The sequence below is a fragment of the Protopterus annectens genome, chromosome 10.part0 (assembly GCF_019279795.1).
Source record: "Protopterus annectens isolate FY-2018-M chromosome 10.part0, PAN1.0, whole genome shotgun sequence".
NCBI classification, from domain to species: Eukaryota; Metazoa; Chordata; order Ceratodontiformes; family Protopteridae; genus Protopterus; species Protopterus annectens.
In genome coordinates this window covers 1,025,792,332-1,025,809,367 of record NC_056744.1, presented here as the reverse complement: position 1 = coordinate 1,025,809,367, position 17,036 = coordinate 1,025,792,332, and the positions used below count along the sequence as shown (strand labels likewise).

The following is a 17,036-nucleotide window of genomic DNA, read 5'->3' as shown; positions in this document are numbered from 1 at the left end:
TTCGACTTTTTTGGAAGTTTAGGAATCTGTGACTAAAAAGTTTCACTTTTTTCAATAGTTTGCAAATTTACGTTTTACAAAAGTAAATATCTGTGAAAGTGAGTGCTTGTGCCTGAAAGCAGGGTCGTATACGCCGTATTCTAAAGTACTGCAATCAGCAATACTCCTTGGGATGTAGCTGGAGTATGTAATGCTTTAAACTGCTTGTGATTCTTCTTTCATTATGGCCCAGGGGTGCGGCCTGGATCGCTCACAGAGGAATGGATTCCTTAAGATCTTTTTTGGGGCTGGAATGCATCATTAAATTGTAACATTTGTTTTTCCCTATCTTGCATTCCTATCTCTTCTTTTCTGGGATGAAGTTTTCATCGGCTGTACTTTTATTCCTTAAGAGAACCAATGCCGGTGTCTTACCGGAGTTCTTTGGAATCTCACTATACAAATCAAAGTACAGTTGTGTAAGTAAACTTAAAATAGCAGTAGGTGTTTGAATGATCACTGCTGCAGTAGGTTTAGCTATGGGTTATATCCTGTCAAGGATGTAACAGCTGCCAACTTCCAAAGCTTCAGAGCACCTTCTACAGTCCCTGTTAGGCAGCTCGATCTGAGCTGACTTAGAAAGTTTTGGGTGCCAAGCCCTTTGGAGTTTTCCTGCCAACAGAGAGAGGAAGGATGAGCCCTGAAAAGACAATGCCAGGAAGAACAAATAAAACAAACACACCCTGGCATAAACAACACACCAAAAAGTAAGAGGAGTGGGTACTGCAGTACTGATCATTTAAACATTTACTATTATGTTAAGTTTACTTACACAACTCTGCTGTGTTTATCATATTGATCATTGTTGCCGTAATCTTAGCTATATGGGGTAGATTACCCTAGCTTATTATATTTGGGAGTTAGAAGGATGAGTCCAGAAGCCCCTGGAAAGTGGTCTTTGCAAAGTTTGATCTATAGTTAGAGAAGGAATCAAGCTTATAGTGCTTTATAAAAGTATTTACAGAGGACGAAGTTAAGCTTCTATTATCCAGTCCTTTCCAGAAAGCTATAGATACAGCCACAGCCCTAGTAGAGTGGACCTTGACCCTACCTGGATTTTTTTTTTTTGGGGGGGGGGGGGTATAAAAAAAAAAACTTTTGCAACCACTTAGAAATGGTCTGTATTGACACAGGTTGTCCTTTAGAGTAGAAGATCTGAAAAGTTTAGTTTTGTCAAAATAGTACCTGAGTTGTCAGAGGATATACAAGGTATGGAGTATCCTTTCTTCCTTATTTTTATGGTCAGTAAAAAAAGAAAATGACAGAGTAGATACTTTGTCTTAAAGTAAACTCTGATACCACTTTAGGTATAAAAGACAGATTACTTCTCAACAAACTCTGTATGCAAAATGAGATACAGTTGACTCATCATAAGAGGTCAGAGCAATCAATAAAACTTCCATGTTAAGAACCTCAAGTCAGCCAGATTAGTTGATTCAAATGGAACGGGTGTTAGCTTCTCACACAAATTGAAGATCCCAAGAAGGGGCAACTTTTTTTCTAGGAGGCCTCTTAAGTAAAACCCCTTTCAGAACAGTTTGACATGAGAAAGTAATGAAGGAAGAGTATCCATGGGCAAACATGCTGAAATGGCCAATAACTGAACTATGATGGGGGAGTAAAAATGGCTATAGGAAAGTAACTTACACAAATATTGTAAAAGCAGAAAACGACTAGCCCTGAATGGGTGCTAGTTATTATGTTGTTGGCACCAGCTAGAAAAACTCTTCCATTTGCTGATGTATGATTTTCTAGTAGTAGGCTTTCTTGTCTGTATTAGTACGTCTTGTATGTTCCCCAGTAAATAAGTGCCTAAAGGAAAATAAGATCCTGTCTTCCAGACAGTTGAAGGTGATTGGGATTGGGGCTGGGCTGTATCAAACAGCTCCTGAACTTGTACAAGTAAATATAATTCTGTGAGGCAGCTTGTGGAAATTGCCCCTGGCCATTTTCAAAAGAAGGAAGAATCACTGTTGCCTGGGCCAGAAAGTTAGTCACCTCAAAGATCTTGGGTGATTCTTTCTGTATCTTCAAATTTACCCTGGATATCAGTGGAAAGGATGGAAAAGCATACAGGAACATTCCTGTCAAAGAAAAAAAACATTCAAGTTGTCAAAAATCACTCTCAGTACTTTAATTAAATCCCAGTGCAGGAATACGGTTAGGTTATCCGCAATGGAGGAGTGAACCTTTGGAATTCTGAGGATTTTAGGAATAACAGGATGGCTCCATCCTTAAATCGTACAAATTCTGAGTAATTTGTTTAAGTAACAGCAGATCATCCAATGAAATCTTGATGGCTCGGTGAGGAATGTTAATCTCATTAACAGATACCACCGTATAGACTTTTGTGTCATTCAATAAGCTGTACATTCTCCCAGAATAATAGTCCCCCTTTGTCCGGTTTCATGCATCTGATACTATTGTCATTAATGAAACCATTCAAAAGTGCCCTTTCGTTGGCAGTCATATTAAAAAAATGTTCTTCTTTTGTTTACTGGTCAAGGGCTTCCGAATATCTCTCGCACATCTTTTCAAAAATTGTGAGAGCAGAATGGAGAGGGGGAATTTGCCACACTCTTCCTCCTAGGGACAGCTATGTCACTGTTAAGGATAAGTTGTCATCCATAATTAAGCCAAAGTTGAGGTTCCTTGTAAAAATTTTTAAATCTAATAAAGTATTTTCCATAGAGGCTTTACCAGCTGGAATAAAACTGAACCCCTTTAAAAAGACTTTTTGATGCTCAGGGCCCACAGGTAACTTGGTATAGTTATATAAAGGTAAAAAAAGATGTAAAGAAACAGTACCTGTATCCAAACTCGATGATTCAATGCCAAGGCAGTCCAAGTTGCCACCTAGGGAAGACAGTAATGAGTTGTACATGTATTCTTCCTGAAAAATTTCTTCCTCTTCGATTGGTAATTGGAGCCCCCAGAATGGTGTTGATTCTGTGCCTTCCCCTTGTCCTGTAGTGTCGCTGAACCCTTCAGAGAAAAATCCCCAGAAGGGGGGGGGTTGGCATCCTGCCTTCCATTTTCCTCATTACCACCATACAAATTGCTGGATAAAGCCTCCAAGGTATCCATGCAGGGACCACCAGGGGGAACAGGGTAAACAGTTTGGTTCTTGTAATCCATTTCATCACAGATCAATTTACGATCTTTCCTAGCCTTGGAATGCATTGATCTGGTCTCTATCGAGCAAAAAAACAGTGTTGAAACGATCTCATTGTCTTGGGAAATCTAAATCATTAATAATGGAGTTAAAAAGTTTAGAAATAGTGTCCTTCAACGTGGCCATTCGCCTCTCATTATCTTTGATTAACAGACGGGTTAATTCCAAGTCTGTCCTGTCAAATAATTCAACTAGTTTCAAATGAAAGGGTGAATTAAGTTCAAAGCTCTGTGGGAATTTCCACAGACGTAACCCTTTTGGAACCTCTTGTCTCCTGACACTCTCAGCCAGGAAACCGTTGTCAAGCTGGAGCGTTTTATATTTAAACGAGCTCCTTTCCAGCACAACAATCTGTTGATTAAGATTTAAATAAGTACCGTCTTGATGTTTAATATATACCCTGGTAGCGCCAATCTCTCTATTGTCAAGCCAGTTAACCACCTGACTTGTAGAAGCAAAGTCCTCATTTGCGCCACCACCAGGAATAAAGTTGTTGCCGCTACCATTAGCACCTAAACCATTAGTAGCCGAAGTTCCAGCAGTCCTCCTCTGCCTGCAATTGCAGTCAGTAATAGGTGCACGTCCACTCCTATATACGTTGTTGGAGTTAACCAAGGCCTGGGTCAAAAGCTGAATCAAAGGCATTAGATCTCCAGATTCAGTAGAATGCAGGGTGTTGCTCAATAAAACAGGAGAGTTGACTTGAGACATACCCGATATAAATGCGAAAATAAAATAGCAAGTAATTGAAAAAAAATGCACTTAATCGGGAACAAACATAAAAAAAAAAAAAAAAAAAGAAAATACATTCAAGTAGTCAAAAATCACTCTCCGTACTTTTATTAAATCCCAGCACAGGAATACTTTTTTGTTATGGTGGCTCATGGCATTGGACTGCAGCCCCCTCAGCTGTGTGAAGTAAAATAAAAGACACAACTTTACAATAAAATATTTTTAAAATATAAAACTGGCTGACTTGCTGTAAAAACAAGTCTGACTGACTTGCAAAGTCCCGGAACTTGAACTGCGCATGGTCGGTGAGTTCTGTTTTTTTTTTATTTTCTCTAAAGCTGGACTCTCTCAGACTGCTGTAAAGGCAGTCCAGACTATGGAGAGTTCTGCATCAGTGTGTGATGCCCAGAAGTCTGTGCGGTAACCGCCCAGTAAAGTGGAAGGGGGGGCGGACTGCCACGTCCGCAGTCACGTACGTGATGTGGATGACTACTGATTGGTTCTCGGTCTCTTCCCGAAAAAGAGAGCGAGAACCAGTCATTAGCGATACTACTACTTTGGTTAACTTCGATCGGACAGTGAGTCAGTGACTGAGCTGACTGATGAGACTGCATATTTTATAGTTTTTCTTGCCTCTCCCTTGGTATGTACGCATTTTCTAATTATAATTAATAATAATAATATTGGAAGAAGAAGGGCTACTGGGGATGGAGTAAGTATCTAAACTAACCAACGGCAACTTGGTTGAACTTATAAGGAATCTGTCAGCATGACTCAGCTAATTAGAATATTATTACACGTGTTATTTTTGTAAAATGCTGTTTCAGGACAGTGTAATTTCTTTATTCTTACTTTATCTCTTGGCTGAACCTAAAATCGGTCCACTGTGTTCATTGCTTTTCCCCGGTTAAGAAATGTAAGTTAATAAAGGCATACAGGCAGCATTTTATTTATGTTCAGAACTAGCACTTGACCTGCAATTGACAACATGTGCAGTATTTTTTTTTTCATGACTGAAATCAACCATTTGTCAGCTTCTTCAGTTACCCGAATGTTGTTTTTCTTTCGGCTTTTCCCAGTTAGGGGTCGCCACAGCGGAACTCCGGTCTGCTAATGATTGGCAGTAGATTCTTACAGTGCTGAGGTGCCAGCTCGAGGCCCAACCTTCAACGAAGGCATGCCCATTCACGCATGTCTTTCAAACGCTACTCAACTGTGGGGAGGATATGCAGACTCTACACAGAAGGCGCTCAAGTCGAGAATCGATTCGGAGAACCTCTTGCTGTGAGGCGACAACGCTACCGCTGCACCACCGTGGCTTAGTAGGTAAAGAATTAGGTAATGACAGAGAAATAAGTACCAAATATTATAGCAGAATGCAAAAGGTCTTTGACTCCATGGAAAAGGAAAAACATTTTTTTTTTCAGAGGCAATTTTTGCAGCCACTGATACCAGTCATGCTAATAGAAATATAACTGCCACTTGTCTTCTCATACTGAGTGTATTTGCTGTGTCATTGTAATAAAATATAAGTTGCTTATATCAATAATGAGATATCTCAAACATGTGACATAAGTATGCGCAATCCATATTATATTAGAAACAAATAAACGTGCTGACTCAAAAATATGCAAGCATGAAATGTTGTAAGGTTTTCTTTTCTGTGCATAGCATGCATAACAAGAATACAGTTTGGGAGTAATCATCAGCAAAAGCAGTTGTATCCCCCATAGTCTAACACTATAAAACTGCATTAAATATTAATGATAGCTCACATAATAATTACAAGGGAAATTAAGATTTTAATGAGAGAATGAAAGATGATATGCAGCTGACAGATAATGTATTCAGTCTATTTTCAAATCATAGGACTTGTATTAAATAGGACGCTTTCTGACAATAATTACTCACATTTTTTTATCTACTTAAATATATTTTGTGCAAAAAATGCATTCATTTTAAATATAAGCACTTCTAAATGTATTATAATACAGATAAAAGGGTTTGTCACTTACATGTAAGATGAAAAATAAATACAACAGCTTTTGATGGGAGTATTAACTAAAGGTGGTAAGCTAGTAGGTGACTTTGACCCTATCAATAACATGCAGGTGTGTGTTTTGGTAATAATATATTATAGACATAATCAATAACTGTTCAGTAGAATATTCTGTGTCTTACCCTTTTTAACTTGTAGTGTACAGTGGGTTCTGTTTACTGGAAAAGAATGCAATGAGCCAATAAACTGACATAAACAAATGTTACAAGGAAGAGAAAACACAGCCTGTTGGTTTACTCGAGGAGAGGCACTGACTAATATGCAGAAAAGTAACAAATGTTGACAGAAAAATTGTTATATGGCGAGTTTTGCAAAGTTTTGTGATAATACTCGACTTTAGTAGAGTATATGTGTCATTAACTGTACATGGACTTGAAATTTGAGTGTTTTTGAAACAGCAAGGAACATCACAGAATGTAAACCTCTGTGCTGTAATCATCCTGTTCTATAATAGAGAGGCTCTTGTTGTCATATGTTTAACTGCATTTTCATGCATGCTAACAGTCCATTGATGAGATTATATATTAACTTTGTTTCTGGCTTTTTCCGGTTAGGTCGCCACAGCGGATCACTACCGACATTTGAATGGGCAATGGCAGTTACGGTTTCGAGGTGTCGAGCCCAAGTCCCCACCCAACACAGAAGCACACTCCACACACACACAACACAATAGGGCTTGTCCAGAGTGTCCAATCCATGTCTTTGGGATGTGGAGGGGAGGAGGAGCAACCGGACCCACGGGAGGACAACCAGACACCGGGAGGGCAGACTATGAGATCAGAAGGCACGAAGGCACCCCAGCCAAGGATCGAACCGAGAAGCTCTGGCGTGCTAACTTTGGTATGAAGTTCTGAGACAAGTGGTTCTTTCATTTTTTTAGTAGTATTTAGCATTGGATTTCTCCTTTGCTTAGGTGTAGACCAGAGGGCTTGTTTCACTTCATTTTTAGTGAAGCAATGGCAGAAAACCTCCAATCAAATATATATATAATGTGTATATGTGTGTGTGTGTGTGTGTGTGTGTGTGTGTGTGTGTGTGTGTGTGTGTGTATACAGATTTTCGCAGAATATCCAGATTGTTGCATCGCATTTATGGTCGTTTTTCATAAAATTTTGTTTTTCTGGCAAATCAGTGGCATATCATTAAAGATTGAAGTTAGAAAATAATGACATTGAGGTTCAGATTTCATACCCTTCAGAAAATTCATACTAATGCAAGATCTACAATTATATTAACTTTTTAAGTTTGTAAGAGCAATATTTAAAAATTGTCCTTATTTTTGGGCCTTTGTCCCACTTTTTATGGCTTTGTCCAAATTTCTTGCTTTGAGGTTGAGAATATGACAAATAAAAATGTGTCAGGGCCATCACCATCAGCCAGAGACATTTCAAATTGTGACCTGCTTGCTGTAACTTGTACCCCACTCCCTCATAAAGTGACTTTGGATGCATCTAAACAAGGCAAGGAGCAGTTATTCAGTGTAAGTGTGCAGAGAGAGTATCTCTCCATCCAAGGTAGACACAAGTACATTGGCTTTACATCTATCCTTGATTTTGCAGAATGTTCTGGTTTTCTGCCATATTTTTATACTGTTGATTTATGCTTCTTCTTCAGAAAATGCATGTTGTTGCAGTGCCTGTTGTTGCTCTGTTTAAGTAACAATGCTTTAATGACCATCAGATAAGCTTGTCTGAGATTGTAAGATGCAAGTAAGCTTTAATAAGCTTTAATACGCATAATGTTAAATAATTACCAACATTGAAAGCATTTATGTTGGTGCCATGCAGAGAATATTTACTTAACTAGATAACACGTAAGCCTTAGGTATTGAAAATTTGAAATGCATATGACAGTATTTGTAATAAAGGACGTGACAGTTGTTTTCAGAATTAGTGTATATACATGTATCAGTGTGCTGTGTATAGTATTCAGCATGCGCCGTAGTAACTGAGCATTTATTTCATGTAAATTGGTAAGCATGGCCAACATTGATCCCACTGTACCATAGCCCCACTCATTTCTAGTTGACCACACCCCTTCTCATTGGCCCCACCCATTCAGCTGTCTCCTGCAGCCCCCCTTTGATTTGAAGTCACCAGCCGCCATTGGATCTGCAATGGAGGAGTGAACTTTCGGAATTCCTAAGATTTTGGGAATAATAGGATGCTCCACCCTTAAATAATCGTACAAACTCTGAGTAATTTGTTCAAGTAACAACAGATTGTCCACTGCAATCTTGATGGCTTGGTGGGCAATGTTAATCTCATTAACAGATACCACCATATAGACTTTTGTGTCATTCAATAAGCTGTACATTTTCCCAGAATAATCTTGGGTGTCCATTATAACAAGTCCCCCCTATCCAGTTTCATGCATCTGATACTATTGTCATTAATGAAACCATTCATAAGTGCACTTTCTTTGGCAGGCATATTCAAATTTTTTTCTTCCTTTGTTTACTGGTCAAGGCCTCCCAAATATATCTCTCGCATATCTTTTCAAAAATTGTGAGAACAGAATGTAGAGGGTGATTTGCCATACACTTCCTCCTAGGGACAGCTGTGCCACTGTTAAAGGATAAGTTTTCATCCATAATTAAGCCAAAGTTAATCTTTCCTGTAAACATTTTTAAATCTAATAAAGTATCTTCCATAGAGGCTTTACCAGCTGGAATAAACTTGAACCACTTTAAAAAGACTTTGTGATGCTCAGAGCCCACAGGTTACTTAGTATAGTTATATATATATTAAAGTCAACTGTGTAATACCTTAAACCTCTTGTATCAGAGGCACCATGGGATGTATGCAAATTACCATTTAAAGATATCAGGTGTTTCAGCTAAATGGCAATTCTGAATCTCCAAGACTTTTTCTTTTACTTTTAAGTCTATTTATGGACAGTTTCTGGCCAGTAAAGCCAAACCCCTCTACCTGTGGACATGCATGTTTCTGCCTTCTTATGACATCATTAGCACCTCATATTATAGAAAAAGGCATCTGTCTTCTAGGCCATCTAGCACAGTGTCCTGGAGCCGAATCTTGACATCTGACTATTTAAAAATGAGGCAAATGGATCCACTAAATGAACTCCAACAGATGGGTTCATATCTTGGAAGACGACCTGTTGTGGTTTGCATCTGTGAGGGTCTAACCTGTCCTGCTCAGCTTGTTTGCCACATAATATTGCTCTGACAGAATGGAGGACGCATGTAGAGTGAAATTGTGCTACAAAGCTGTTATCCAAACTGACATGGCTAGTCAGCAAAGTCAGTATGATCTGGTCTTCCTGCTTGAAGATGTACCACATGATTGTGCTATTGTTGAAAAACCTTGAAGAGATCCTGGGGACCAAAGCTGATTCAGAGAGTTGAGTGCTTTGATCAGGGCAAGCATCTGTTTCATATTTGTGCTTGCATCTGTTCTAGGTGTCCTACACACCTTGCACTATTATCCCTTCTGAAACTGCTCCCCCAGCAAAGTCTGAGACATCTCAGATGACTGACTGCTTTGGAACAGAGAAAGGTAAGTGGAGACCCAAAATCAGAGATATTTGCTGTCTCCGCCAAGTAATTTTCTGTTGACAAACCCCAGCACTGGGATTTGAAAAGACAAGGGCTGCTGGTGCAATGATATCTGAAGTCTCTTTTGTCCCAGTATCTTTCAAGTGGAGTATTGCCGGGGTTATTATGAAGATCATAGATGTGATGAGACTGAAAATCCTGAGGTATTTCCTTGCAGTGACTGAAGTCTGAATGGAAAACCTTAGCTGTAGATGTAGATATAGGTCTATTATTTTTTCTTCCCTGTGGAAGAAAAGCTCTTTGATCTGAAATGTATATCTGACACCCCAGGAGCATAATTCTGTGTGAAGGATTCAAAAAGGACTTTTGAATGTTCTCTTAGAATCCCAGCTTAAGAGATCTCTCACCTGAGTAACAGATTCCTGACACTTTGAAAAAGACTCTGCAAAGTAAGCAAGTCAGCTAAATAAGGAAGAAAGAAAATGGACCCCTGTAGCCTGCAGTGAGTTGCAACTGGAGCTGGCCGCTACGTAAACATTCTTGGTGCAGTGGATAGTCCAATGGGTAAAGCAGAAAACTGATAAAGTGAGCCGCCTTTGCAGCCAATATATCAAAAAGTGAATCTGTATCCAAAAGAGGAAACAAAATCTCATTATTCACATCCTCTTGGGAGGTTCAGAGAATGCAGCCAGGCAGACTACCTCAAAACAGTACTAGAGGCCATAGCCCTGAAAGAATTATCTATCAAGACATAGACACAATGTAAACAGAGAGCAATGACTAGTACAATAGAAGAAACAAATAATTTAAAGCAGATGTTTCCTCAAAAACAGAAACTGCATGCTAAACATTCCTCATACTTTCGCAGTTAGTCAGAATATCATGTTTAAAAAAATCCTGGACTTCCAAGAAGGCTGCACGTTGAGTAACAGCTTATTTCTAGCTGTCCCAGTGTGAAAACAAATACCCAGCAGAGAAGGCCAGTAGAGTTGTTTTCATGGATACATTTCAATAACTGGCTAGTAAGTGCACAGACTGGATGCCAGGAATAAAGAAAACAGCTACAAAAAGTGAGAAAGAAACACTGACTGGGGAAAGTTCTGCAGCTGTTCAGCAAAAAGTAATGCAGCCTTCAGACATGACTTCCAATAACCTATAGGAAGATAAAAGACAACTGCATACAGACCTGTTTAAAATAAACAAAACATTGATGGAGTATATCAGCACAAAAAAAGACTAGAAAAATAGAAGAATTTTTAAACAGATATTCAGATGAGATGATACAACTGCAAAAATCAGAGGTCGAAATGAATTAAAGGCTCACTGAATATGAGACTACTCAGGGAGAGATATTTAAAAAAAAATAATAATAGAGGTAGAGGACAGGCCACGTAGGGAAAACCTAAGATTTTCAGCTATACCAGAGAAACTGGAAGGAAGAGACTGCATTAATTTTATGAAAACACAGATAAGCAACTGGACTGGTATTCCACAGCAGGAGTTGTTGAAAGGGCATGTAGTGTGTATGTTCCAATCCTGGCTAAAAGAAAGCAACCTTGTACATTAATAATAAAGATGCAATCCCACCAGCAGAAGGAGTTGATTCTGACAAAACTGTGGCAGAAGAACAAAGTAGTAAAAGTGGGAGACTGCAGAATATTTATGGAGAACGATTGCTCATTCATTGTACATCAGACAGAAGAGGAACAAATTTATTCCACTGTTGAGGGAATGTCGAAATGCAGGTATGAGTTTCAAACTGCTGCACCCAGCTGTCTTCAAGCTACAGTCTGGTGGAGAGTGATTGGCTGGGAAAAAAGAAAAGAGAAACTAGCTAGGAGATAATGTTCTTTGAAAGAATTCAAGGGCTTTCCCAAGGTAGTTAATGTTCTCTGAAAACATTCAGGGGTCTTCCCAGTTGGGAGAGCTATAAAGATAAGATGAAACCAGTCAGCACTTAGTAGAAGCACAGGCTGCACCATGCGTCTTAGCATAGATAACCTTTCTTTTAGGTTAACTGAAGTCTATGATTGTCGCTGTCAGTTTAGGACTTTTGTTTCTATTAGGAGGGTAAACCTTCAGTATTAGAAAGTGTACATAGTTTTTGTGTTAGTATCAAGTTGATGGTTTTGGGGAGTATTGGGGGTGTTTGTTTTTTGTTTGAGGAAATTCTATGAGAGTCTGTATAAAGCAGAGAAATGTAAAAACCGAGAAAAGATGCAAATGGAAATGTTTATGGAAGAATTAAATATACCAAGTTTGGCGGTAGATGAGGCTCAATTAGTAACAGGATAGGAGGAGATGACATAAATTTGTGATATATAACCAATCTACAGGAAAGTCTACAGGATCAAATAGTATTCCTGTGGAAGTTGGGAAGTTAGGAGGAGAAAAAGTGATAAAGATCTAGAAGGTTTTGTTTAACAGTATCTTAAGAAGAGGAGAAGTACAACGTCCTGGAAGAAAGCAGTGGTAGCTGTAATACCTAAAGAGGGCAAAGATCCATCAGATGCAGCTTCATACAGGCCCATTTCAATACTAAACCATGATTATAAAGTGTTCATGTCTGTAATGGCTAAAAGAATGGCAAAAGTAACACCAAAACTGATAAGGATCAGTGTGGTTTTGTGGAGGGGAGGCAAGCATTTGACAACATTAACAGAACACTGATGATTCAGAGGGATCAGAATGTAAGAAAATACCGGTGTTGTTGATGGGTCTTGATGAGCAGAGCAATGGAAACATTTGTATTTTCTGAAAAAATTATAAAGTTGATTAGGAGGATATATGAGGGATCGGAGGCAAAAATTAAAGTGGGTTGGGCGCTCTGTGATAATTTCTGCTTGAGCAGAGGAGCCAGGCAGGGGTATCCTCTTTCAGCTTTATTATTTGCATTATATTTAGAATCATTGGCAAAGAAAATAAGTGACTCAGAAATCCAAGGATATAATTGGTATGGTAGTCAGATAATCTGGCTTTATTTGCAGATGGTATTATTTTATACCTGAAATAGCCGCAGTGGTGCGGCGGTAGCATCATTGCCTCACAGCAAGAGGGTCTCCTGATATTGCAGTGTTGTGGAACATTTTGAGACAGTTTCAGATCTTTTCTGCATGCAAAATTAATGAAGCTAAAACAAAGGCAATAGCGGTAAGTTATGTAGCCACACAGGAACTGCTTCAGGAATATCTATATTTACGGGGGCATGTTAAAATGAAGTATTTGGGTGTATGGATTAAACATGATTCTAGTGTGACAGCTAAGGATATGTGGGAAGAGACTAAACAAAAGATAACACAAAAATTGAGAAAATGGAAGCTCTGTTATATAGGTATGGATAGTAAAATACAAACAGTTAAAATATTTTAGTCCTTTTAGTCTTGTACACAGATCAAGCATATTTTTATCAACCAGAGGAGATGTTGTGGGTAGCAATTAATAAAGAGCTGAAATACTTTATCTGGGAGGGGAAATCGGCAAGAGTCAAGTGGGATAAACTGATACTTCCAGTAGAACAGGGCAGATTGGGATTACCTAATTTGAAAAGGTATTTCAGAACTATACAGTTAAGACTCTTATACATAGCACAAGCAGAATTGGAAAGGGATAATGAAACAGGGGGGAAGCTCAAGAAACAAGGAGTGACTGGGATTTTGGATGCAGGCCTTTAAGGAGAACAGCAATAACCATACAGAATATTATATCCATAAAGTAGCAGAAAGTATTCTAAGAACTAAACCAACATGGGAATGGAGAAAGGAGATTCTGCCGATAGGATGACTGCAATTAGGGATACAGACAAATAAGCAAAGGGGGGGGGGCTGGAATTTATTGGAGAAAACTGGCAAAGGAAAGAAGGTAGCAAATAACTAGAGAAGGAAAGATGATAGAATGGGAAGACGCCAAGAATTTGTTTGTACTGCAGGTTAGAGATTGCCTTTTCTATCAGGGATTGATATGAAAGTGTAGACAAAGGGAAAGAAATGGGGGGGGGGATTTCTAAACGAAAGACCAGCACTGGTAGAGTTTTTAATAGAATCTAGAATAGAAGCTGCTATTAAAAATAATAATTAGTAGAGCATGTACAATATTGTGTGATAACTATAAGAATCAATCAGAGGAGGTTAGAATAATTGGGAAGAGAGACTGGATAAGCAATTCACAAAGAAACAATGGGAGGATAATGTATGTCTCCCAAATATGCAACAAAATCTAGAAGATATAGGATTTTTGCCTAGAAATGTTTATATTTATATTTTTATACCCCAAGTAGACTCTATAGAATTTTTCCTCAGGCAGACAACAAATGTTGGAGGTGTGAAGGGGAAGAAAGAGGTAATTGGTAAAAAGAAGCTATGTACCTACCATAACGTTCCATGTTAGTTGTCTTCATCTCGCCTTCTTTCTTGCTTGTTAGGATCGGCTCCGATTCGGCCATCTTCTATAGCTCGAGAGCTGTTTACTGGCTCAAGGTTACCCCTTATCCCATGATGCCTAGCGCTAGCTACCCAGATCTTGTTTGTAATAGCTAACCCCAGACATAGCCAGAGAATCAACCTGTCCAAACAAACAGGTTGAGCAAACCTGTAAAACTCTCTGTCAGTAGAGGAAACAAACCAGAGAAAACTCAGCCAGTGAAACCAAAACTCCTGTCGATCCAGTAGGACAGGGGACAGAGGGTGGGACGCAAGAAAGTAGGTGAGATGAAGACAACTAACATGGAACGTTATGGTAGGTACATAACTTCTTTTTGTTAAGTTGTCATCATGCCTTCATTTCTTGCTTGTTGGGACAACCTACGATCCTGGGTGGCTCATTGGAACAGACTCTTCAGAACAGTGGAACCAAAGTTAGCTCTACTCCTGGAGACCATCTCTAACTTGTAATGAGAAATAAAAGTATGAGGATTTGCCCACGTGGCAGCGGCACAGATAGAATCCATGGGCAACCTAGCCTGGAAGGCTACTGAGGTGGCCAAAGCCCTAGTAGAATGACCTTTCGGTTTGAGAGACAACTCTTTGTTTCTTAGTTGATAGATGAAGGTAATAATGTGAGACAACCACCTGAGAGAGTCACTTTGGAAACTGGAAGACCCTGTTTGCCCCTAGCATAGGAAAGGAAAAGTTTGTCTGACTTTCTTATATCCTTCGTTCTATACAGGTAAAAATGCTATTGTCTATGAACATCCAGTTGGTGTAGTTTGTATTCTGCCTTGTTAGTGTGGTTAAGGAAAAACACAGGGAGGTCTATAGATTGGTTTAGTTTATTCTCCGAGCAGACTTTCGGAAGGAAGGAGGGATTAGTTCTCAGAGCAACCCTATCCTTACGAAAAACTAGTTACGGAGGACGAACACTCAGTGCCTGAAGTTCCGAGACACATCTGGCTGAGGTAATAGCTACCAGAAAGAGAGTTTTCCAAGATAGGAACTTAATGGAGCAGGATGCAGCCGGTTCAAAAGGGGGCATAATCAAGGAGGCTAGTACCAAATTAAGGTCCCAAGGAGGAGGGGGGATCTCTTACTGGGGGCCTAAGGAGAGTAGTCCCTCTGAGAAAGGCTTTACACAGCTTATGAGACATAATGTTTAGATTAGAAAACCCAACATGAAAGTTAGAGATGGCCGCTAGTTGAACCCTGATTGTGGCAGAAGCGGACCCGGAATGGAAAAGCTCTGTTAGGAACTCCAAGATTTCGTGCACTGGGGCTGAAAAGGGATCCATGTTCCTAGCCTCTGCCCAACAAGAGAAATGTTTCCATTTGCTAGCATAAGTCTTCCTAGTGGCGGATTTGTGAGAGGAGACAATAATCTCACGCAAGGCTGGGGAAATGCTGGGAAGCCTGACTAAGGTTGGAATTGGATCAATCAAGCTGTGAGCTGGAGTGTTTGGAGGGATTGATGCAACTCTCCTGGTTGATGAATCAGTAGATCTGGAATAGGATCCAGAGTCCAGGGCAGCTCGATGAGGTAATGGTGCAGGAACGGAAACCATATCTGTCGAGGCCAGTAGGGGGCAATGAGGATCATTTTGCGACCCAACAGAATAGCTTTCTGTATGAGTTTGGGTATAAGAGGGAACGGATGGAAGTCATAAAGAAGTCCCTGAGGCCAATCGTGGACTAGAGCATCTCTGGGAGGGTGACCGGGAAGCAGTAAAAGGGAGAAGTAGTTGCTGCATTTGCTGTTGAAGATCGCAGTAAGGCTGTCCCCATTTGTGGAAGATCAGATCCGCAACTACCTGATTCAGAGACCACTCGTGAGGCATGAGAATAGCTCTGCTGACCCTGTCCACTATGACGTTGGACTTCCCAGGGATGTGCGTCGCAATCAGAAATCGCTGGGAGGAAATCGCCCACTGCCAGAGTCGGAGTTTTTCTCGACATAGGGGGTAAGACCTGGTTTCTCCCTGCTTGTTGATGTACCACACCACTGACATGTTGTCCGTTTGAATTGCAATGGTCCCAGAAGGGAGAGAGTCCTGAAGGGCTTGCAACGCTAGGAGCACGGCTCTCATCTCCAAGACATTTATGTGCAGATGGTACTCGTGAGGCTGCCAAGTGCCTTGGACTGTCCCTGCAATGATAATGCCCCCCCCCACTCCCACCCTATCAGTGAGGCATCCATGGTCACTGTGGCAAGGGACTGAATGAAGGGTCTGCCCTGAGTCACTAGAGGGGAGACCATCCACCAGGAAAGGTATCTTTTGCATGCTTATATAATCATGATCATATGAGACATGGGGAGCTGTTGGAAGGACCATTGTGTGAATAGAAGCCACTGAAGGATTTTCATGTGAAAACAGGCCAGGGGTATCAGAAGAATTGCCGCTGCCATAGAGCCTAGAGTTTGAAGGACATACCTGACTTTGTACCCTTTTGCAATGCATGAGGAATTGAACCTGCTGGCGAATTGTGGACACCCTGTCCGAAGGTAGCTTTGCGTACATGCTCCTTGTGTCCAAGTCTGCTCCTACATAAGTAATAGATTGAAAAGGCAACAAGGCAGATTTTTCGAAATTTATAGTAATGCCTAGCTGAGAGCAAATTGAAACTCTGTAGTCCCTGGCTTGAAGAAGTTGATGCCTGGTAGTAGCAGTGAGGAGCCAGTCATCTAGATATGGAAACATCTGGAATCCTTGACGCCTCAGGTGAGCCGTAACCACTGCCATACATTTGGTGAACACCCTGGGGGATGTGGTGAGACCAAAGGGCAGAGCTCTGAACTGGTAATGACCGTCTCCCAGCCAGAAGCGAAGGTACCTCCTGGAGCGTCTGTCCATCTTGATATGATAGTACGCATCCTGGAGATCTATGGAGCACATCCACTTGTCCTGACCCAGAAAAGGGTAGAATGGACTATAGCTTGACCATCCGAAACTTTGTTCTTTAAACAGACTTGTTCAGTCTGCTGAGATCCAAAATAGGTCTCCAGTCCTCTGTCTTTTTTTGGTACCAAAAAGAACCTTGAGTAAGTTCCGGATTCGTATTGGTCTGCCGGGACTTCCTGGATGACTC

General features: G+C 40.3%; 1 protein-coding gene across 3 annotated transcripts in view; it reads left to right on the top strand.

Moving 5' to 3' along the window:
- ACADM (acyl-CoA dehydrogenase medium chain) overlaps window positions 1–17,036 on the top strand; it is a 633,245-nt gene that overhangs the window by 328,058 nt on the left and 288,151 nt on the right. The window lies entirely within an intron of this gene.